At 49.9% G+C, this 23077-nt stretch overlaps 1 protein-coding gene across 3 annotated transcripts in view; it reads right to left on the bottom strand.

The window, feature by feature from the left end:
• LOC119377905 (puratrophin-1) overlaps positions 1–23077 on the bottom strand; it is a 449908-nt gene that overhangs the window by 197041 nt on the left and 229790 nt on the right. The window contains exon 1 of one of the 3 annotated variants that reach the window (XM_037647211.2): positions 21365–21686. The exons of the other annotated variants lie outside the window; for them this stretch is intronic. The gene's annotated coding sequence lies outside the window, so the exon portion shown is untranslated. Of the gene's footprint in view, positions 1–21364; positions 21687–23077 lie in introns of those variants that run through there. 3 annotated transcript variants of the gene reach the window in all.

Here is a 23077-nt window from a genome sequence, read left to right as displayed (position 1 = left end):
CGACGTTTCTGACTTAATTAATCTACGCGTGTGCAATGTGTAGTCCGATTATTTTTCCTCTCCTCCGACCAAACCGCCATTCACGGGCGTGCTTTTACAAGGCGGGCGCGTGGTGAGAGACCCTTATTTATAGCCTTCACTGGGAAACATTTCCCCGGAGAGCACTCTGGGAGCGGGGGAGAGAGAGAAGGATGGGGAGGGGCAAGAGGCGCGACAGATCGACAAGGCCGATCGATATAGAGGTGCTGGCTGGCTGGTCGAAGATTGGTTTCGTCGTTGTGTCCACGTATAGAATCGAAAACGCAGCGGGCGCTCGGCGGCCTGGAAACCGAGACCTGTTATCCACCGGCCGCCGTCGACGAAAGCCCGAAAGTGAAAGAGCCTGCAGAAGCAAGCCGGCTTCTCAGGGAGCGCGCAATCGCTCTTCCAGATCAGCCCCATGGCCCAAAAGACGACTCCATCAGTTCCGACCACCGACCTTTATCAGATGCCACTCGCCCCGACCCACCCACGCTGACAAACTACGAAATGCTTCGGAGAAGTACAGTAATCGTTCTGCCCTTCAGAGCGGGACACGTGTATGCACCAAACCTGCAAATCCAAAAAAAGTCAGAAGTTCAGGGCAGTGTCGCTGCAGACAACGTTTCGAAAAGCTCACGTTCGCGACACTCCCGAGTCCAAAAATTTTTCGTCTCTCCAAACCTCAGCAACGGAGCACGCTCAGAGTAAGGGTCGTGGTGCTTGAGGGAAGAAGAACCTAGCTGCGACAGAAATACTTATAACAGCAGCAGTAGCAGAGGAAACAACGGAGAAACTCGCAAAAGCGAGACAGAGGCGTGGCAGGACAAGTGTTTCGGGCCCTCCAAAGACGTACATTGTTCTGAAACTTCACGAGACGAGCGTTTGGTGTTTACTGGTAACGAACGTGAATCATTTATACGCATTTGGATGAAGAAGAAAGCGTAAAAAAAAAAAACAGCTCCCTTCCCGATAGAATAATAAACGAACGATAAAGTTATGGATACTGGATAACGTTATGGAACGATAACGTTATGGCGGCTGAGAGCAACAGAATCCATCGAAGACAGCGGAAGCGGGAACTGTCTTGGGAGCTGAAAGCCACGAACCTTCTCTAACAAGGTCGGCCCGCCACAGCATCTTTTGTTCTTCGACAGACGCGTCCATTTGTCTTCGAGGAGACGTTATTTTCGTACTGCGAGCCAATCAACGAAAAATGACCCACGTCGGTCGTTTATCTTTCCGAGGAAGTGTGCGATATTTCGCAAATAGCACGCAATTCTTCTTCCTCATATCAAAACTGTATTAGGGAAGAAGCCTGCACGCGGCATGCAGCTGAATATGCTCCCTGCCACATTGGGCAGCACGAAGAGGAAAACAGAGAACATTTCGTGTGGGCAGCGCGTGTACCCGATGTATTGCTACTTGGTACTCGCCGGGCAGCCATGGAAAAACACGCGAGAAAAGACAGAAAGAGGACGCAGGAAGAGGTACACACCTTACAAAAAAAAAGGGGGGGGGGGAGGTTAATAAAACGTATATTAACCAGGACTCGGCACGGCTATTACCTATGCATGAGGCGAAGGGGAGCAATTATTAAGAGAAGATGGTAAAGAGTTGATGTGCCCTGGAGTCGCCGACGAAACGGAATTCTCAGCGCTGTGTTATGCACGTTTCCTGAACTTACCAGTCCAGTTAGCTTCCGACAAGGCAGCAGCTCTGTTGGGTACTTCTGCTCAGCTGTGATATGGGAGACTATACCGTTCGAAAATCTGTGTACGCGTCCAGTTCGTTAACTTTGTGGGATAACGAAGAACACGAGGCAGAAGAGGAAGCAAGATAACTGATGACTTATCCATACAGTGAAGTGTGCATTAAAAAAAAGACCGAAAAAAAAAAACCAAACACGCAAGCCACGGGCTCCGGTGCCAACGGAATCGGCGTTGAAGCTCTGTGCACGTGTGCCGAGTGGAACCAACGCCATCGGGCTCAAATGTACGTATACAGCCACGGAGGAAAAAAAAAAAAGCAATTCTACATTTGCTATTACGCACGCGCTTGCGCACTTAACAGAAGAATAAATAAGCTCTTGCTACCACACACTCACGTACCGCTCAGAGCGGAGCTGAAAATGCCGCTCATTTCCATGCGGTAGTCAAACGACAGAAGAACGGTGCAAAAGTATAGCGTTCTCGGGTCCGGTATAACACGTGTTATGTGTCGCAAAGTCTATTTCCATGGCCCTTCTGCACTTATACGAAGCTTGAATCTTGTACACCTAAGCGCACATCACGCCACGGTAAGCAGGTCATCGATCCGACAATAAATGCCATACGATTTTCGCGCTTTTCAGTCTGATGTGATGGGAGTCTACAAAACCGTTTAGCATAGGAGCTTCTGTTTATTATCAAGCGTGCGCATCGGATGTGGGAAGGGGGGGGGGGGAGGTGTAGGCAGGAGGGTCATGGCTTCTCTGAATGAGAAAGGAGGGCAGGAGAGGGGGCGGAGACAATTCGATTTTCTAACTATTATTTCGAAAGCAGCATATGGAAGCTCGTACATCTCAGTTTAAACGACGATGATGAACCCCGCAACCCTGAAACCGTACATACAAAACACGCGAAGCGATAGAATTTCTGGCTTTCCGCACTTTTTGTTAGAATCTCCCAGTTCTCTTAGCTAATTTATGTTTACCTCACCTGCCACCATAACAAGCAGTAACCAACAATAGAACATACCTCCGAAATAGCTTATGCGCACTGAGTGAGGCTATTAGTACTTTTTAAGCCAATTATGTAGAATAAAAATAAATTGCAGGAATTGCACAGCAAGCGGGAAACGTACATGTTCTCGCAAGGCTACAGATCCGCCGGCAACCTGCAACAACCTCATCATCATCATCATCATCAGTACGTGTTGGTTGCTTTTCGAGAAACTGTGACTGTGTAATAATAATAATTCCTGGTGTTTAACGTCCAAAACTACGATATGACAATGAGGGGTGCCGTAGGGGAGGGCTCCGGAAATTCGACCATCTGGTGTTCTTTAACGTGCACCTAAATCTAAGTACACGGGCCTCAAGCATTTTCGCCTCCATCGAAAATGCGGCCGCCGCGGTGCTTGACTGTGTGCACAACTGCGTATAACAGTTTACTGAAAGCTATTGCCAGTAATTCATGTGTAAATCGTTGTAAATGCAGTACAATATGAAAGTTGAAATCCTAGTTTTACTGGAAATAAATCATGCAGTTCATGAAATGAGCTTCTTATTTTTCGCCGGTTTCCAAAGGTACAAAAGGGTGGGGGCGGGAGAGCCGAAGACCCCTACCCCATGGAGGGCCTTGCGGATGCCTGTGTTAATCACCGAATGACTAGGCAAAATGATTTTCACACTTTATGAAGAAATGGCGTGAGAAAGTCGCGAGGCCATGCTGTGTCATCAGTCTTTCAATTAGACAGGACCTTCTGGCATATTTGCGACATCAAAGAAAATCACCATAGATGCTGCTTCTTAATTGTGATGCTAACTCAATAAAGCTTTATATTTTCCTGTAGCGATGGTTTCAAAGAAACCTTTAAAGGAAGACGTTGTAGTCAACATGTCTGCAATACGGTTGTCTCTGCAAACGAGTCGTTGGTGGTTGATCTCAGGAAACCTGAACTATGTATTAAAGGGACCGACAACTGCCCAGAATATGAAATGAGTTGACTCCACTGATGTAAAGATTGTCCGTCGCACTGACTCAAACCAACCCTGTTTTTTTTCGTGAGAGATGGATTTATATTTTTATTTCTTAATTGAAAGTCGCGAAAAATGACCTGTGGCGCCTCTGGCGGCAAAAACATGAATGATCCGATGAAGACGGCCACGTGACCGTTGATTGCAGTACGCCGTCGACGATTTTTTTTGTTAGTATAGAAATATTGTTCGTTTCGTTATATTAAAAGGTATTACTCCATAATAATGTACATATATGCCTGCGTTAGTAGTATGCATTAAAGTGGCGCTGCCTTCGCGTGACGTAATGATCCCATGCTCGTCAGCGCGTCTTGAGCAACTTTTCAGCCTGCTCATGCAACCGTGCACGCAGTTTCCAGGTCGCTAAGATTTTGGAGCGGCATAGTTTTGCTACCTACGCTTCGTCTCAAAAATGACGCGCGCTGCTACTCGGTGCGGCCGTGCATATGCACAGTTACGTTTTCGATTACTTGGCTTGACTCGTGTATCGAGAGAGTAACGACGCCGGGACAAGCCATCCATGACACAGGCGCAGGCAACCTTGGGCGCAGGAGCTATAAACGTTGCACACAACGCTGTACAAATACCGGGAAGGGGTATAAAGCCACACATCTCATTGTAACAGCTTGCTATTTTCAAAAATGGCTGGAAAGCTCAAAATAAAGGTGGTTAAGCATAGTTCAGTAACTCCTGCGAAAGCAGAACACCGACAGCTTTCACAAGGGCTAGCGGCATCGCTATCAATTCTCAGCGTTGCTGGAGCAAGCCTCCTGCGTGTTTGGAGCCTTTCCAGATCGAAAAAAATACTGCTATAAAATAACTACGTGCTTTTCGGATAAACCGCTGCGAGGGATGAAGGGATTAAAGAAAGAAAGAAGAGGGAAGAAGGCACTGTCAGGGTACATATGCACCTGTCCATTGAATGCCTACAAGCGGTCGTTTAAGCCGGTCGATCTTAAAAACAGCAGTAATGCTCGCGTCGCTTTGCTGGCCTGCGATGCGTAGGGCCACGATCCGAGGATCTTCTCTTTGGAAAACGGTCTGTCGTCTAACTTGTTCAGCGCATCGCGCAGAACGTTTCGTTCGTTCACAAAACGTCCACAGAAACACAGTAGATGTTCTGTCGTTTCGTTGCTATTGCACGAGTCACATTTTGAGGTGTCTGCCATTCCTATGCGAAAAGAGTACGCCTTCGTGAAAGCTACTCCTAACCACAGGCGGCACAGTAAAGTGCATCACGGCGGGAGAGGTGCGATGGAACTTGGAGCTTCCTCGATGGGTCTAGTTCATGCAGGCGACGGTTCCAGACACTGGGTCACTCAACCAAGTTTGCGTCATGGTGTCAGCGAACGAGCGTAGACCCTTTGCAGCGTCTGTCCTCGACAAGGGTATTGGGGTTGTCTGGGCATCCTCGTGAGCGGACCGAGCAGCATCATCAGCGAGGTTGTTACCCACAATACCACAATGTCCCGGCAGCCATTGGAACACAACGTCATGTCCCTTCGATAAAGCTTGGTGAAGAGCTTCTCTCATTTCGTTCACTAACTGCTCGTGCACCCTTCGTCGTAATGCTGATTGCAGACTCTGAAGGGATGCCTTAGAGTCGCAAAAGACAGCCCACTTTTGAGGCTGGGCTTCCGCGATATAAAGGATAGCAGCACGTAAGGCGGCAAGCTCCGCTGCTGTTGATGTCGTCCCGTGTGACACCCTGAACTTGACAGTCACTTGGTAGGCCGGAATAACAACAGCACCTGTGGAGCTGTCGGCTAAGACTGATCCATCGGTATAAATGTGTGTCCTTTGGCCATACTCCTCGTTGAGTAGTGACAATGTCGCCTGTCGTAGAGCCACTGTCGAATGACGGCTCTTCTTCGTTATTCCCGGAATTGTGAGGCGTACCTGTGGTTGTTGTAGGCACCACGGAGGCGACAGTGGTCTTGCTGCTGGAGTAAAGCCGACGGAAGGCATTCTCTATGAGTCGAAACAATCTTTGAAAACATGGCTTGCGGTCTCTGAAGTGGCAACGCAGCAATATGGTGACCGGGAACTCGGCAGAGATGTCTAATGTGAGCTCTTAAATTGTCAGTAGTGACGTATGTTGGAATCGGATGCTCTCTTGCGATCGTAATTGTCCCGTGCGTGGAGGTGCAGCGTGGTAATCCTAAGCACGTGCGTAGTGCCTGGCCTTGCAAACTTTGGAGAGTGCGGATGTTCGTCTTGCATGTATTGGCCAGCATCGGCAAGCTGTAACGTAAAAATCCCAGAAACAGTGCTCTGTAAAGCTGCATCATGGAACGTATCGATGTGCCCCAAGTTTTCCCGCAGAGGAAGCGCATTATGTGAACTATGGAAATTAGTCTTCTCTTCAAGTAAGTGCAGCTACAAACGCTATGAAGGGTGAGCTTCCTGTCGCGCCGTAAAAAACTAGGTCGAGAAAAATCAGTTGTCGGTCCCTTTAACCATCCCATTAGAGACCACACGTATTTCCCATATTGTGGCTGCGGGGTCGGTCAACATAAAAACCGGCGACGCGTTCAACTTAATCCATGTCGCTACATTACTTTCTTTTTTATCAGCAGAGACGCGACATCAGTGCACGAATGGGGCACGTATATAGTACACGAACTCACGTTCTTTCGCAAAGCACTTGCGAGACACTGCTTCCATTATACATATGATGGCGTTTTCCCAAACGTGATAGTTATCAGGTGCCCTTTAGCAGTGATCGCAATACGAACTGAGCGTGACGAAGGCGGTCTCGCATTGTGCGGAGGATGAAGAGGGGTTTGCCAAAGCGTGGACAGCGAGGGAGAAGCCGGGCGGCAAGCAGACAGGCGTCGGACGATAGCCGCACCAACAGGGCCCGCAAAACACACACACACACACACACACACACACACACACACACACACACACACACACACACACACACACAAACAAACACACACGCACGCACGCACGCACGCACGCACGCAGCAGCAGCGCCACAGTCAGTGCGGTGCCAATGAACTGCAGAAGAGCGAACACGGCGCCCAGCGAGCGATGGAAGTGCAGCGCGCCTTAATAGGTCATTATCGCAGCGGAGACGCCTCGGTATACCTGCATTCCTTGGCCCCGAGAGCCTGCGCGCGCATTTGCAACGAGCGAGCCTCTTCGGCGGCGGGTTGAAAGCCAGCAGCGCGCGCGGACCGTACGAATAATAAGACAGCGGAGGAGTCGCTTGCAATTTCGCACGCTCAGCTAAACAACGGCGGCGCGCGAGCACAAATGTGCGCGAGCGATAAGGATGGCCGAGCGCGGTTGCTTTCAAATGCGCCACTCCCCCAGCGAAGCACGGCGGCTGCCGGCGACGGCGCAGCGCGCGCGCCGGCGTCCGCGCGTTAATAGTGAAACGACGACGGGTCCAGGGATTACCATGTCGGCCCTTCTCCCATTTCGTTTCTACATGTATGAATAAACACGCGCCCTCCGAGGAGAGTGGCGCCGTGGAGAGAAAACGTCAGGGCCCAAACACTTTCGTACCGCCGAGAAAAGTAAGAAAACAAAAGGCCACACCGAGCCACTGTGTTCGGAGCAACGACTGGCACGGTTACCGGGCCGGATGTAAGACTGACTCTATTATGCAAATTACAAATTATGAACGACCCGACACAACTGAGATGTTTAGCAATGCAAACGCACCTCTTAACTTGCCGCCTTGTCTGTAATGAAGTTTTCTACACTATATAGTGTACTATATCGAACTGATTTTTCTCTACCCAGTCTCCTATAGTGCCAGGACACCCACCGCGGTAGTCCGGTGTCTATGTCTATGGCATTAAGCTTCCGAGTTCGAGGTCGGTACTTCTATTCCGGCCAATTAAACCAATTAAATATCGAGCCCTCCACTACGGCGGGCCTCAATAAGATCGTGGCATTGGCACGTGTGGAACATGCGTATTCTTGGGTATTCATGTATGTGCAACGCCGCTCATCATTACGGAAGCGGCTGTTATAATGCGCGACTACGAAAAGATAATTATACTCTGCTAACGCGAAATGAATTGAAGACAACCTCTGAATAAAAAGTGGCTTGAGGACTGTGACACTGTCACGTACAATATCAACTGAAATCACAACTGGTGCAAGAGCGGCTGTGTTCCATTGGAGTTACGATTAAAAAAAAAAAACAATCTAACATAAGAATAAAACAAGAACAGGAATCGATGCAGCAGGGGAATCGAGTGCCGCTGCATCTACCCAGGGGTCATCGCGGCAGGGTAGCCCCGAAAGGGCTTTTAAGATTTCGATCGACGACACAGCACCAGCAAACACCCTCAGCGTACACAGCAGGCGCGAAGAGTGGAGCACATTGTAATTGTTAAAAGCCTCGCTTCTTAGAATAGCCTCCTGCGAAGGAGTGCGGCACCGGCGTTTTGAGATACTCGACGGGGCAGCGCCCCTCTCTTCGCGAAAAGTAAAAACAAACATACAGGAGACACCCCTACGTAAAACAAATAATAGGTCAACATGCAGCGGTTTCTTCTCTTTTTCTTTTTCCTATCCTTGTTATTAATGCACTGAGAATAATGTCCGTGCTTATAAGTCTGCCAGACGAGCTTGCGAATAGGAACTCTAAATTTGGATAGAAGCACTGCAACTTCTTGTCAAGTTGAGTGTTCTTGCATTTCGAACTGGCCCTGTTGACTGAAATAACTGGCGTCCGATTCTTTGTTCAATTTGCCTGATTACATAACTGCATTCGTTCAACATGCCTGATTAGTGATTACGCAGGGGATACCGCGAAGCCCGACTTTCTTTTTTGGCGTAAAGCACGGCGCGGCGTAATAGAAGGCTTTGCAATACCGCACCGATAAAGCATGCCCATCTCGTCCCTGTTGCTGAAGTGGCTATACATTCAACAGGTAACTGCGCAAAGCGCCATTCGGAATGGGCTCGTAGGATGAGGAAGTGCGACGGCTGCGACATTTTACACGATACCTTTAGGTTTCAAATAGTGTGAACAGACAACGCGGTGCCCCCTGCGTAATAAATCGAGTTTAACGAGTCATCTGACGCCAGTAACCTGGGCTTACACGGCCGTTTTGGGATGTTGAAATTTGTAACTATAATCTTTACGACGAACAGCTTCAGCTTTTCAATATAAACTTATTGCGCGTTGTTTGTTTGTAGAAAATTAATTAACATTAGTTAACAAATGGATTGAGCTTGTTCTTCTTGCAATAGATTTCCGCGTAGGCAGATAATTAATCTTTAGCGTCGTAAGGGGAGCACACAGTTTGTAGGTTAAGAAAATACACTGTATACAGGTGGGCCCGCTAATTTAAACAATCCATCATTACTTGATCATGCCGTGATCCTAGGCCAATGAGGCGTGGAAACATAAGAGAAGGAAGGTTAGTACAGAAACAGGATAAAAGAACTTGTTTCAGAGTCACGTTGTCTTCGAATAGCTCCCTTTACGACCTACCCCCCCCCCCCCCCCCCCCCATTGCATTACCACCACACCACCCTAGACGGCCACTTAAAGCCAGGGCAAGTTTCTCATCCTCGTTTATCCTAGGTTATAACAGTGAGCAGGACAGGGCGTGTAATAGCAATTATGACTAAGAAAAATCCTCGATGCATTCGCTCTTTTTACCAACAGAGTCAAAGGGCCACGGCATCATACATCGGCTCCTGCCGGAACAGACCTCTGCTATCGCCATATCCATTCGTAACGCTCCTAAATCAGAATGGAAACGTTGGAGCAGCGCCCATCACAACTCTAGCAGCGCTGGATTGCGGCTGACATCGCGCATAGTAGCTGCGCGCTGCGACCGGTTTGGCGCTACACGACGATTCGGTATACGACCACCGTTCATTGAGGGGAGCCCGCGCCTTAATGAAGGACCTCGGCGCAGGGTGCAATCGAGTCGGTGGGAGGGGGGACCCCGAGAACGGATGCAGAGCCTCAAGAGAATCACATCTCGAGCGTCCGAGAGGTCGCGAAGGAAACGCGGATTAATCTGGACGTTGGGGGCAGGCGCCCTAGGTGGAAGCCGCGCCATCAGCATCTCGAGAGCAGCGGACGCCCCGAGACGCCGGCGTCCCAATTAGCAGCAGCCGCCGCCGAACGGAGCTTGCGCAACGCGGCGCCCTTCCAAGACACCTGTTGTCGTTAGCTGCGTCTGCTGGCGCCGCGACCTGCTCCAGATTTCCCGCGCGCAGGAGCCTCCATCTTGGCTGCTTACCGCCATTAAAGGCGTCGGAGGTATTTCAACGTGATTAATCTTGTATAACCGCGGGTCTTCCAAGCGACACAAACGCGCGCCACAGCAGCTCGCGGAGGCAAAGGCGCGATCGTCGGCCGGCTGCACGAGGGGCGGTGCGACCATTAAACATTGCAAGTGCTGCTGCTGCTAGCCGGGCCCACGGCCACAATACGGACGCTCCTTCTGTCCTGAAGAGCTTCTGCAATTGCTACCCCTCCCACCTGATTCCCGCCTCTTTTCTTTTTTTTTTTCTCGTCCTCTTTTATTTCGCCGCCCATAAGACCCGTTTGACCGTAACTGAGGAGGCATGACTTGTAAATTGGCATGCGCCCTTGTTTAGACACTCAGGTGCTCCGAACGAACCCAATTCGCAGCGAAATGTGCCCGGTGCGAATCGGCGCCCGGTTCGCTCTAAGCTTTGCGCCAACAAGACCATCACGGTTCGGAATGACGGTTTGAAAAGTTCGAGAACCCTAAGTTCGTCCGTCGCGATGTTACAGCGGGTACGGTGCTAAGGTGCTGACCCGAAAGTCGCGGATTCGATCCCGGCCGCGGCGGTCGCATTTCAATGGAGGCAAAATGCTAGCGGTCCGTGTACATTGCGATGTCAGTACACGGTAAAGAACACCAGATGGTCGAAACTTACCAAGCTCTCCACTACCGCGTGCCTCATGATCATATCGTGGTTTTGGCACGTCCACAAACTGTTATTAGAACTTTTAGTTCAAAAAGTTGCCGGCCGGCAATCCATCGTTCGAAAAATACAGCGAAACAAGGTGGACCCCTCTACACGACAGCCGAAAACAACAGTAGCAGCAGTAACAACAACGATAATGACAGAGACAACTACTACAGCAAACTGCCTGAAAAGTTCCATTTGAAGGATATTTTGAATGTCAGCATTTCTCACTGCTCGGCATCACTTACCCTGTGCTCGTGTTATGCAAGCACAACAAACGACATGTTTAGAAGTAGAAGAACGAAGGCAGGAAAAGAATGACAAGCGGACAGCGCAGGAGAGAACAACTTGGAAGAGAGCGAGGGGGAAGAATAAAAAAAAAAAAGGAGAGAGGTGGCGGGGGTACAGCTGTGGCCGTACGCCATTATGCCTCCGGCCCATTCGGCACTTATGCTGCTCGCTCACGACCGTATCGCACGAAAATTTTCACTTCAGTGCCGGATACAACACGACCACTTTTCTTCCGGGCGACTTATTCTCGCGGGGCAACTCGTGATCACTTTCCCTACCGGTTCCAGCGTGGCCCCTCGGAGGCCACTCCTCCCTGACTGAGCCCCCATCGCGCGCGACTCCCAGAAAGGCGCCGCGGCCCTCTACAAACGTACAAAAGTTCGTGCGCACGCGCAAGCGTGTGGGCCGCTGGGACCACATACCTGCGCCAGCCCAGATGCTTCACTGATGATCTTAGGCAAGGCCCTAGCGACCTGTTATCCCCCCTCACGTTGCCCCCTCCCCCCAACGCCGGTGCTGCCGCCGCCAACCCGTCCGTCCTCTGGGGGGCTTGATACTACAGCGATACTTTTCTACCGCTAAGACTACTCGGCACGGAGAGAGAGAGAGAAAAGAAAATGAGAGAGGAAAAGAGGGAGGTTAACCAGAAGGAAAAATCCTGTTTGTTGCCCTACACTGGGAAACGGGAGGAGAGAGAGAAGCGCGTAGCAGACACACCCAAACACAGTCGGTCACTACTGCCGCTCACTGTCAGTGTGTGCAATGGCTTGTCTATCATGATAGACGCCAATGAAGGTTACAGCCGTTTGTGCATTTCCTGTTGCAGTTTGGAGCTGCGACAGGAAATTTGGCTCGCTTACACGCGACTAGAGTTGTGGCGACACTCTCCACTCCTACTCTTAATGAGTGAAAAGGTGGCACAACTTATTCTGGTCACGACCATCAACAATAACTATTTCTACTACTCACTCGCCTTACCCTCCTCCTTTTCCTATGATTACCAACACCTTTTGCGTGTTCACATTTCCTATTACTAGTACTTCTATAAGCAGGGGCGTAGGCATAAATTTTTTTCGGGGGAAGGGGGGGGGGGGAGCGCACCTCCTTGATCTGAAGTGGGCGTCGGGCAGGCAGATGTGGTCAAGTGTCATTTTGGCAATCCATTGTTCGAAAAATACAGCGCATATGCTACGGCAAACAAAATTTCGGGGGGGGGGGGGTGGAGCACGGGTCCGGTGTGCCACCCCCTGACGCCACTGCTTCTAAGACTACTACTTCTAGCAGCAGTAGTCACAGTAGTAACAGTTCTGACGGTTATCGGACCATCCGCGATACAGATCAAAGAACATTTGACTGCTATGACGACATCAACCGAGAAAGCCGGCTCTCTTATGTCGCTGATGAGAGGAGACTTAGACTGGGTAAATGCAGTTCGTTTAATCTGACGTGCACTCGGCGCGTTCCGAAATGCGTCTCTCCCGGACCCTCCCCTTCAGGTCTCTTAAAAACACTGCTGCACGGGATTTTCACAGGTTCGAGCACGGGGCTCGGATGCCTCCAGCCATTGAGATCTGCAACACCATAGTAGTCGGGTCATTTAGCTCGGCAAAGTCGCAGTCCGTGGCGAGCACTTCAAGTCGTAAATCGGAGCCCCGAGCTCGTTGAGCAGACGCTCGCTGCCGTCGCTGTCCGAGTCCCCCGCAATGGCTTGCGCCCGCCGCACGGTTGTACGAGGCGCTGACGGAGATGTTCGGGCCAACACCACCACACCACGTCTTTCCGAAGGCGCGCTTCCAGGAAAACAGCGCCGAAGCCAGCTGATATACGTGCCGACCCCCGGCATTCGCCCGCAGCTCGGTTTTGAGTAAACGAGTCGCAGGCGCCGCATTGCCCCGCCCGACAGTGCTGCTGCACGCACCATCACTTTTACGAGTAATAATTTTACACGCGACATATTTCAACGTAACGAAGCTGGCTATCGTGCCAATCAAGTCGGAACTAAAGTTGGAACGAACGGAGAAAAATCTTGAATGTCATTGCAATGACGCAGACCACGCGGTAGGAGTAACAAAGCGGAAAACACCATAACGACTGAATATTAAACACTATTAAGGAACGGTCGCGTCACTAAGCACGATAATCAGGAGTGGAACTCGACTGCTGTGGCAAAGGCGCCGCCAAATTAACTGCCTAGGAAAAGTGATTGGAATGCATACTGTCACGACGGCAGAAAGAAAGCACAACGCAGTTTTGTTTCTCTCTTTCTTTTTCGTACAGCGAAGATGCGTTGGAGATATATCAGCAGAAGTAGAACAATTATGCCCACAGAAGTCGAGTTTGCTAGCGTACACGAGAACTGAAACGTGTGAGCTCGTAAAAGGGTTCGGCGGACCGCCGTGCAACGCGCGCGGCACACCGTTGGAGGCGCCGCTCACGCGGGTAACAGGTCCGTCAAAGACGGCGACCGGCCCGTCCAGAATAAGTTGCGTGTGCGCACCCCGGCGACTTCTCCCTCTCACATCTGGCATCACGTATATACAGCACGATTCCCAGTCCGAGAGACGCGGTCGTCAATCGATAAACGATACGGAGAGAGCGGAAAGGGAACGATTCAGTTCGTAATCACGGCGTGGAGAAGACAACTTTTTAAAGGCGCCTTGTAATAGGCATTCACCCGGAACAGCACACAGTTCTAGGACAACAACCTCCGCTACTGCTACGGGCGCAGTTGGCGCGCGGGCCATCGACCGGACTTTGCAGTCGCCGCCGCCGGGCTCCTCCTCTGCAAGGCTCTCTGCAAGGGCGTGCATAGGCCGCGCGACTGGCGCTGCAGCAGCAGCAGCGCCAGTCACCGAAGCACAAGCAGCGAACGGCCGCGTGATTGCTTTACTCCCGTTTTCTGCTCTTGATCCTTCCTCCTTCTCATCCTCCCTCATTTATTTTCTTTTGTGCATTGTTTCTTCGCAGGTCTCGCTGAGCGAAACATGCCTGTAATGCAACGCCGTTGCCACCCACGACAAAGAGCGCAACGAGATCTCCAGGTGCACGTGGGAATCGCCCGATGTGGACCAGCGCGCCGGGAAAACGCGCGTCATCTGTGTCACGTGATGCGGTAAATCTGTATGGGCACCTGCCGACTTTACTTGACGATTAACAGCGACAGAGAAAACCGCGTTTGCAGTTTTTTTTTCTCTTTTTTTTCTTTTTTTGCCACGCGTACCACGCTTTCAAAGCTGTGAGGGCCGTCGTTTTCTGCTCATCTGTTGTGAACTCCGCGACAACGCTTTGCGTTGCGCCAAAGTGAAGCTGTTCGCTACACTGAGTCAAAACTAAAGTCAACAAAACTAAAGAATGAGATATAGAAATCGAATAAATAAACAAATAAAACAGCAAATCACATCAACACCTTCATGCAGGTAGGCAAGAACACGCACGAGCCGACTCAGGTTTACGCAGACCTGCCAGACCTGAGTGTGTACCAGGGAATCCGAGTAGGCGCAAGTCTGAGTGAATTCGAGTTAGTCTTCGCGTGAGCCTGACTTTGGGTCAGTGGAGGTGCGCCAGAGTGATTGCGAATGAGTCGCAGCTACAGAAGCTTGTGTGAGTATGAGGAAGTTCCAAGCAGATGTGATATCAGGCGTTGCTGAGTATACAGGAAACTATACACGAGGATGAGGCAAGCTGCCTCCACGTATCCACAGGCGAAACCTAAATACTGAATGAGGGCGTTGGAATAAAGGAACTATGTTCATTAACTAAGCATATAGGCTCCTCAATGAAATGCTATTAAATGCACAATACCGAGAACTGCTGCAATAGAGCAGTTACGTTCTACACAGTCAAGGCGCCGCCTACTGAAGACATACAGTGAGGATACAACGAGAAACTATGAATGAATGATAATGGACGGATTACTTCAGGTCGTTCCTATGTTTACTCACATTCTTGAAAACGGTGTGTCACATCATTCCTACTGCAATACGAAAAAGACTAATCGTAAAGCTAAAATGTGCGCTTTCGTCAGTAGCGTAGGCAGAAATATTTTTAGAGGGGGGGGGGGGGGGGTTCAACCATACTTTGTGTATGTTCGTGCATGCGTTTGTATGGGTGCGTGTATGTACGCATGCAAAACTGAAAAATTTCAAGGCCGGAGGGGGGGGGGGGGGGTTGAACCCCCCACCTGGCTACGCCAGTAACTTTCGCACATCGCAAATGTAAATGTGTGGCTCAGCAAACATATAGCGCGCTTTGCTGAACCTTGTGTCACAGGCGTCGGAATCCATTACAGAGACATGGGAGTAGGGATCTTGATCCCCAGCCTGCCACTTTGGCACCTATACACCATTTTACGGACGCGCTCAAGCGCCGCCATCTTGGGCTGATTACGCTGCAGTTTTGTATCCGTATCAAATAAACAAACAGTGCTTCGGTGTCCTCGCACACACGAAAATGCTTGGGCCGGTACATTCAACGTTTCATGACCATGATCGTTTCATTTACGACATAGAAAGCCGGAAAACAATCGCTTATCTGCCCAAGATGACGGTGCCCATGAATCGAAAATAAAATCGCGTAAGACCGCTCAGCACGCCATCTACAAAAATACTGTAGTAACATGAACATTACGACACTTAATTAAAAATATGCGCCACCTCCAGATGACACATTTCGACATATACCTACAGCTATCTAAGTATACCGCAGGTGCAGCGTAACCTCGTATGGATTGGTCAATGAATCAAGCACGTACTTTTGCCACGAGCCGCTGATCAAAATTCCCGTTGCGTCAGATTCAAGTGAATCCCGAGTTCGTGATTGTGGATAAGTCCATGAGGGCTGAGAAACTGAGCCTTTCCATTATCCCGTAAGTCTGAGTGCGTGCTGATATTATGAATGAGCCCATGTGCCCTTAATGAATTCGATTGAGTTTTGTTTATGTTGCCGGCTGACCCATTACTACTCCTCGAGCACGACTTCTTGCATGTGCAGTGGGCCATAGCGGCCGTCAAACATTAACAGTAGCCAATAAAAGTTAACGTACGTGAATTACTTGCATCGGTGTCAGTCGCTCAAGCACGCACACATGCACGGAAAATGAGGCCTACTGTTTCTTGTGTTCGCACTTTTTGGTACGGAGTTATTGTAGTGCGTCTACAAAACACGTTCACCTGAAATTTTCCTTTAAAATTGCAGAACGAGAATATACACACAGAAAGATAAATTACGTCATGGACCATATATGGAATGAATAGAAATTTTGTAGTGTTTGCTTGACACTCGACACATCCAGAAGAGAGGTCCCATCAGCCAAAATGAGTCGAAATGGCACGATTAAGACGTTTATATTACATATACAAGCTTAAACCGTAGATTCTCGATTGACAGGCGAAGACAGAACGCAATCTAACCAACGCCAGCTGGCGAGGTAATATTCTATACAGCTGTCACTTTCGAGCACACGATCACTTTCGCGGGATCTCGAATCATGGCACCGGACGTGCAGGACAGAGATTGTTGCGCCGTGCAAAGGGTGAGCCTGTTAAGCCCGTCCAAGTGAGCAGCAAGGCAGCTCGTCGTGCGCCATTTGCCGTTCTCGAGGCACCGTGTGGGTTTTGTTCGCGGACGGCAATCTTACAGCACAGGTTCTGCGCCGATTCTTGCGAGCGCACGTGATGACCCCCACAAATGCGATAACTCGTGGATATTGCTTCATCTCTTCGACAAACACACATTTCCAAACTATACACGCAAAGGAGAAGGGACCGAATATATGCGTTCGCGCGGCGCGACGTTTCGGCCACTATTCTCGGTAGCGTTTGCTTTCGTTTATGCCGGATGTCCCAGCGTTCAATTTTGCAAGCTCTGGGCAGCTTGGAGTTGTCTTGGGATCCCAGCACACGTGACCATATATTGTTTCCTCTCTGGACTGGATTAAACTAGCGGCCGTCTGGCTGCCAGAACTGCGAAAATTGAAGAGGCCGACTAGAGAAGAGACATAGTTAAGGACCAAGGAACGACTGCTCGATAAACTTGACATATTACAGAGCAGGCAGTGACGAGGCTAATGAAATAACCAAGTATCACCGATTCGAGACAACGTATGTGCAGCAAAATGAGATGGCGCATACCAGTTGTCCTCACGAAGGCCTCATCGTATATTTCCGCTTGTGCGAACTTATGGACTTGCGTACTTATTATTACACTTGAAATATCACATACAGCCAGTTCCTCGTCCCCTCCCCCGATTACCTACACATCTTCTGACAATTCATGTCATTTCTTGTGTCCAGGGTGCTTATAGTATTACGCTTACTCGTCCACACATTGCAGATAAATTTCGACGAGCTACCGGGGGATCAATCGAACGACGACTCTCCCGCTTACTTAAAGGAGCCCCCACCCCTACCCCTCCCCCGCCTCCTTACACTGTGGTCACAGCAACAACAACCGATTCAACAGGATTTTGCGGCGATTAAGTTGTTATAAGCCAACTTAACAAGACGAGAGAATAGTTTTGGCTGTGTGCTGAGAGATGATGGAACGAGAGTTTTCAGACGACGGCGAATATAAAACGAGAGACAGTCTTGCACCCTTGATCGACAATAGCACGTAGGCACTTACCGCGTTTTATGTGCTCTCAGCGTTTAATGACCCTCAACAGCAGGCACTGATATAAACCATCTGTTGCGTGATGCGCTCGTTTTTGAATGCGGTCCGCGGCGTCGCGACCACGAAGCGCTTACTCCAAGCTCTAGGTGCTTAAAAACGGCGACAATCCCCCTGGGATAACACTTCCTAATCCGGAGATACCACAGAATGGCGGCCGCAGCAAGCATTACTTCAGCGTTATACTTGCGCCAGTACACGCAATTTAGCAATTCCAGTTGCCCACATTTTTACCGTACAATCGCTAACACAGCACGCTTCGTGGGCCACTCTGAAGATAAGAGGTGACCAGAGTTGGCTTTGGAAGAGTGTAGCTGCATTTTTACATTGCTGCGCATAGATAAGCACCGAAACAATGCCGCTGCATTAAGAGCAAAGTTGTAAAAGATCTGAAGCCCTAAGCCTGAGTTATCAACGGTAGTTGGTCGAGGTCCATAGTCTGCAAGATAAGTAAACAGGATGAACGTATAATCGTTGATTTGAACAGCAAAGAACGTTTGAGGTCATTTCCCCCGCAGGTATTCATGTAACTTAGGCAAGTTACATGCCAGTTACGTCGCAAACATATCTAGCAAAGGGCTGAGGACGCCGCGGCAGCTTCATTAGCTCTACGCCTCCACATTGCTTAATCCGACTCTGTCAAAGGCGTTCGGATTAATCAACCTCGTTCTGCCTTGCATCTTCACTATACGGCGACATCTGCAGAACACGGGCGCGAAATTGTAATCGGAAATGACAGTGTTGCACCGAGGTGAGATTTGAACGCCTTTAATTTCGAATGAATCGAGCGGCGGCCGGATGTTACGTGCAGATTAAACAATGCGCACAATTCAGGACTGCGAAAAGATCCGAGCGAACAGATTGCGCGCCCACCTATCCCTATTCCTCCGGCATGCCGAGTCGAAGCTCAGCAGTTATTTAAAGTTAAGTATAACTGAGAAAGAAGGCTGCTGAAAGTGCGTTCCTGCCTCTCTCTCTCTCTTAGCACAAGCGGGCAACACAATGCTTTCCGCAAGCGCGGAGCTCATGACGTCAACAGTCGGGCTCTCCATTTTGGGTATGTGGACGCATCGGTTTCGCACGTTCAGGCGCTGGCCTTTCACGATGTTTAGGCTGCCTGATGCTGTTCAAAAGATCCTGCCACAGGACAGCTCGTATCAGGACGAAGGCAGGTCCTCTAAACTAAAGACAGTGTACGCTTTCGCTAGCCTTGAATTTTCGCCTATCACATGAGCAAGCAGCGAGAGTGAGAAATAGATAAGGGAAAAGCAGGGAGGTCAACCAGGCTGAGCCCGATTGGCTACCCTGCACTGGGAAAAGGGGGAATCAAGGATGATGATGGGGAGAGAAGTTCATACGTTACACACACACACACACACACACACACACACACACACACACACACACACACACACACACACACACACACACACACACACACAACAGAAAGACTTGCAGGGTAGAATCTTGTTTGACAAAGTACGGCTCATTCTCGTAGTTATACGTGAGAACGTCAACGGATAACTGAAACAGGCATTCAACGCCAGGGCTCGGCATGTTTTGGATTTGTGATGGAGTTAGGTTTGTAAAGTAAATAGAGAAAGCAATATGGCTAAACATTGGCAGCAAGCCCAGAATGCTATTCCAAATAAACAAAATAGTAAATGAAGTAATGCGCGGGGGACGCGCCAGAATATGCACTCTATATGAGTTTATGACATGCGAAAAAAATAAAGCTTGCCGATTTTCCCGGAAAGGTTGAAACCGCCCATGTAGAGCAAGCGTGTAGGTGGCCATTTAGTCGGTGGTCCAAGTACGTGTGTCAGCGCAAGGCGTGATCTCATGAGTACATTCAGTGAAGTATATGACCAAAGCTCTTGTGCATGTAGACGGGAAGCACACCGACGCTATATTTCGCTGTAAAGGCAATTTCTTAGACATCATTCACGACACCAAAGTGAACGCAGGTTTTGCGATGACCTGGCTTTTGTGAAAATAAGTGATGACACAACCTTTAGAGGTGAAGCATGAGCCGACACGGGATGGAGGAAAAACACGAAATGCACGTCTGAAAGCATAAGTTAGGTCTAGAAAAAGAGACAGAAGAAAAAGACAAGGAATTTAACCGTACTTGCAGTCTCGCAACGACTTGGCTACTCTACAAACATGGAATGAGAAAGCAAGGCGAAATGCAATGAGAAACTCGGGGCGCGCACATCCGCAGATGACGCTTGTTCGGTGCCATAGGCTGCCAAAAATATGCTAGTCTCGGTCGCTTAGAACACAGGCCCTCCTAGTAAAAAATAAAATTACCATCTGACCTTGGCCTAAGAGCGCTTGTAGGCTCCAGACCACTAAAACGCTAATGCGCTTTTTGAAGGTAACAAGACCATACGAGCGCCTTTTGACTAAGTATAAGGTGAGGTTTCAAGCGCAATTTGCTTCTTCGTTCAAAGCTCGTACACAGCTGATCAAAATCAGCTTGAGACTGCAATCTTTCTTCCTCTTAGCCAGAACAACAGCTTACAAACAGCCGCCCTCACTTGGCTGCCCAAAGTGTTCACCTTTGCCATCCATTTCGAGTCGGGCCTCTAACCAAAGCCGCTCCGCGGCAGCACTTCGACACGTGAACAAGACGGAAAAGCGCGGTCACTCAACTTCTACTCCAAAGCCAGGCTGGCGTCGTACTGACAAGTTCGACACGAAGTGAAAACAAATACCGTCAAAGTGTTCCCGAGTGGCATTTCACTCGAGATTCCGTCAGTTGCGCGCTCGTTCTTTTGCTCTCTCCACAAACAACCGGTCCAAAGCATCGTTCTTCTTTTCCCGATGGACAGTTCGCTGCCTGCTGCCCAAGATTTTGACTTTGTGGGCGTTTGGCGTTGCATCGGGTTCTGCACGCTCCGGCATATACTGCGCGCGTGTGCGTGTGTGTGTGTGGGGGGGGGGGGGGTGCATTCCCATCTATTATCGAGCAACAATGTAACGACAAAATGTGCGAGGTTAACTGACTGCCAACATTGGGTACCCTTAAGTTACTCGGAAGGGCATAAATGCTGCCCCACGCAGGAAAAATATACAAAAGTAAATTCATTCTGCACATTTCCTGGGAGGCCAACCATTCCCGACGCCGATGAATATAAGTGCGATCGCCTTCGTTGAATTATTAAATTAATGAGCGATGCGTTTAAATTACGCAAGCAACAAAAACGCAACGTCATTCAATAAACGCTGCAGAATACACACCGGGAAAGAATCAGCTAAGTAGAAAAACAAACAAAATACTGCAGCACTGCAGAAATGTACTGTTTTTTTTTTTTTTTTCGCGCAAGAAAACAGGGCAACCTTTCGAACAAACACGTTGATCAGGCACTTTCTTTTGACAGTAACTCTCGATACAAGCGATCAGGGCGCGCCAGAATTGCGCGCCACAACGGATCGCAGATCGCGCGATTATAGTCTTAAGAGGGCGAACTTCTGCCGCTTCGCATCAGGAATTGCTTTCTCGTGCAAATTATGAGCGCACACCCAAAGTACCGCTGTGTGCATCGTAACTATTCGCAAGGGGCAACGACAGAGCAAATGTAAACAAAGGCGCTGCCCTGGCGCGTGAGAGTCAGACACCGCGCCAAGGCAACTCCGTTCACTGCTCCGGTTCAGCAAAAGGAAGAATGGCGGGAGTGTGGCAACGCACACCACCAAAGTTACGTAACTCACCTTCAGTACGAAAGGAGCCGAAACGGTCGTCACGCACGCAATGCCACTTTAGAGCCTCTCGCCAAAGAGGAGCGAAAATCCAGCCAGAGCCGGCGTGCAAAAGCACAACACCGTCGCACGCTTTGGCCTCACTCGCGACGGCGGTCGTCGAGCGCCGGGGGAAAGCCGCGAGGAGCCCGCAGGCCGAGTCCCACACCGTAGCGGCTCATGGCACGACGCGCGTCAAGAGGCTGGCCCAGCAGAGAAGCACGCGCGGTAGGAGCGCTCGTATCCACACGGCAAGGCAGCATTGGGCAGGACGTCCCACAACTGGTCCCGCGGCGGCGGCGGCTGGCAAACTGGTACTGAGGGAAGGAGAACGCACAGCGGTGGCTGCAGCGCCGCTCTGGCGGCCTGCAGAAAGGGAAGGCGACCGGATGTCGCGTGGAGAGAAGAAGGCCCCCACAACTACCCACAAGAACTAAAACGCGCCGGAGAGGAGGACCGCAGATTCCAGCTGCCACGAAAAAGAGTTTCCGTTCAGGTCCTCGCCCGGGCCGACGACGCGCGAGAGGTGTTCGTAGGAGCGGTGTGGGGGGAGGCGCGCAATCTGCCGCCGCTGCCTGCCAGACGGTTGTGGACACGCTGTCCGACGGAGCCGCGGCCCTGCCAGATGCGGAGCACTTGGCTGGCTTCGGCGGCACCCGCGGAAAGGGCGACTTCGCGGAGCAGACTTCCCCAGCGACGCGCATAGGTGTTAGGGACTACGAACGATGAGCACCGGGGCCGCGAAACAGGCACTGATAGCGAATGAGCAAGCCTGGTGGAACCCAAGGTTGTCGCTGGTTCTGAACAAAATATCGCGAGAGAATTTCAATCATTTGAACGCATTACAGCAGTCACGTTGTATCCTCTACACCCCTTGCTCAAATGTCACATCGCTCTTGAGTTATGGATAAGTCACATTGCATGCGTTACATAAGCCGCTTGATTTATCCAGTAAGCAAGCGGTAAAAAGAACAGGCGGCCTTAAATCGAACTAGCCCACAGGCCTGACTTGCGATGTCATAAACAGGAAAGCCCACCCAGTCGTCCGTGTTAGTGACCGCATCATGAAATATGGGAAAGCGAGAGAGAATGGATGTGTTATATGAGAAACGCTGACAGGACGCGTACATTACAATGTGCACATTTCACTTCAGATCCTTTGCCCACTCAGTATCTTCAAATAATCTTCACCTACTCAACGAAGGTGCGCATGCTGCGAATGCGGAAAATGCGACGTGCCAGCTAACTGGCAATGTCAAATGAAATGAAATCAAATCAGTTTTACTTATCAGCATACATGATGGATGGCCATATTGGACTAAACCTACGTACTAGCTTGACGTGATCCAAAGACCAGACAAGGCAGAAACAGCAAGCAATGTGTTGTACATGTACAGTGATTCAGCTTTAATGCCAGAAAGAGCTGCAATTGTTCACAAACATAATACGACTTATGAAAAAAAGTGTGTGTGTGTGTGTGTGTGTGTGTGTGTGTGTGTGTGTGTGTGTGTGTGTGTGTGTGTGTGTGTGTGTGTGTGTGTGTGTGTGTGTGTGTGTGTGTGTGTGTGTGTGTGTGTGTGTGTGTGTGTGTGTGGCACCTTCAATACTTCGATACCTTCAACTTCAATACCTTCAACTCAATAAGCGCAATTACCTGGGCCCAGTTCATATGGGTCTATTATACTC

Source organism: Rhipicephalus sanguineus, chromosome 1, assembly GCF_013339695.2.
Source record: "Rhipicephalus sanguineus isolate Rsan-2018 chromosome 1, BIME_Rsan_1.4, whole genome shotgun sequence".
NCBI classification, from domain to species: Eukaryota; Metazoa; Arthropoda; class Arachnida; order Ixodida; family Ixodidae; genus Rhipicephalus; species Rhipicephalus sanguineus.
Note: the sequence above shows the minus strand (reverse complement) of the source record. Positions and strands in the feature narration are given on the sequence as shown.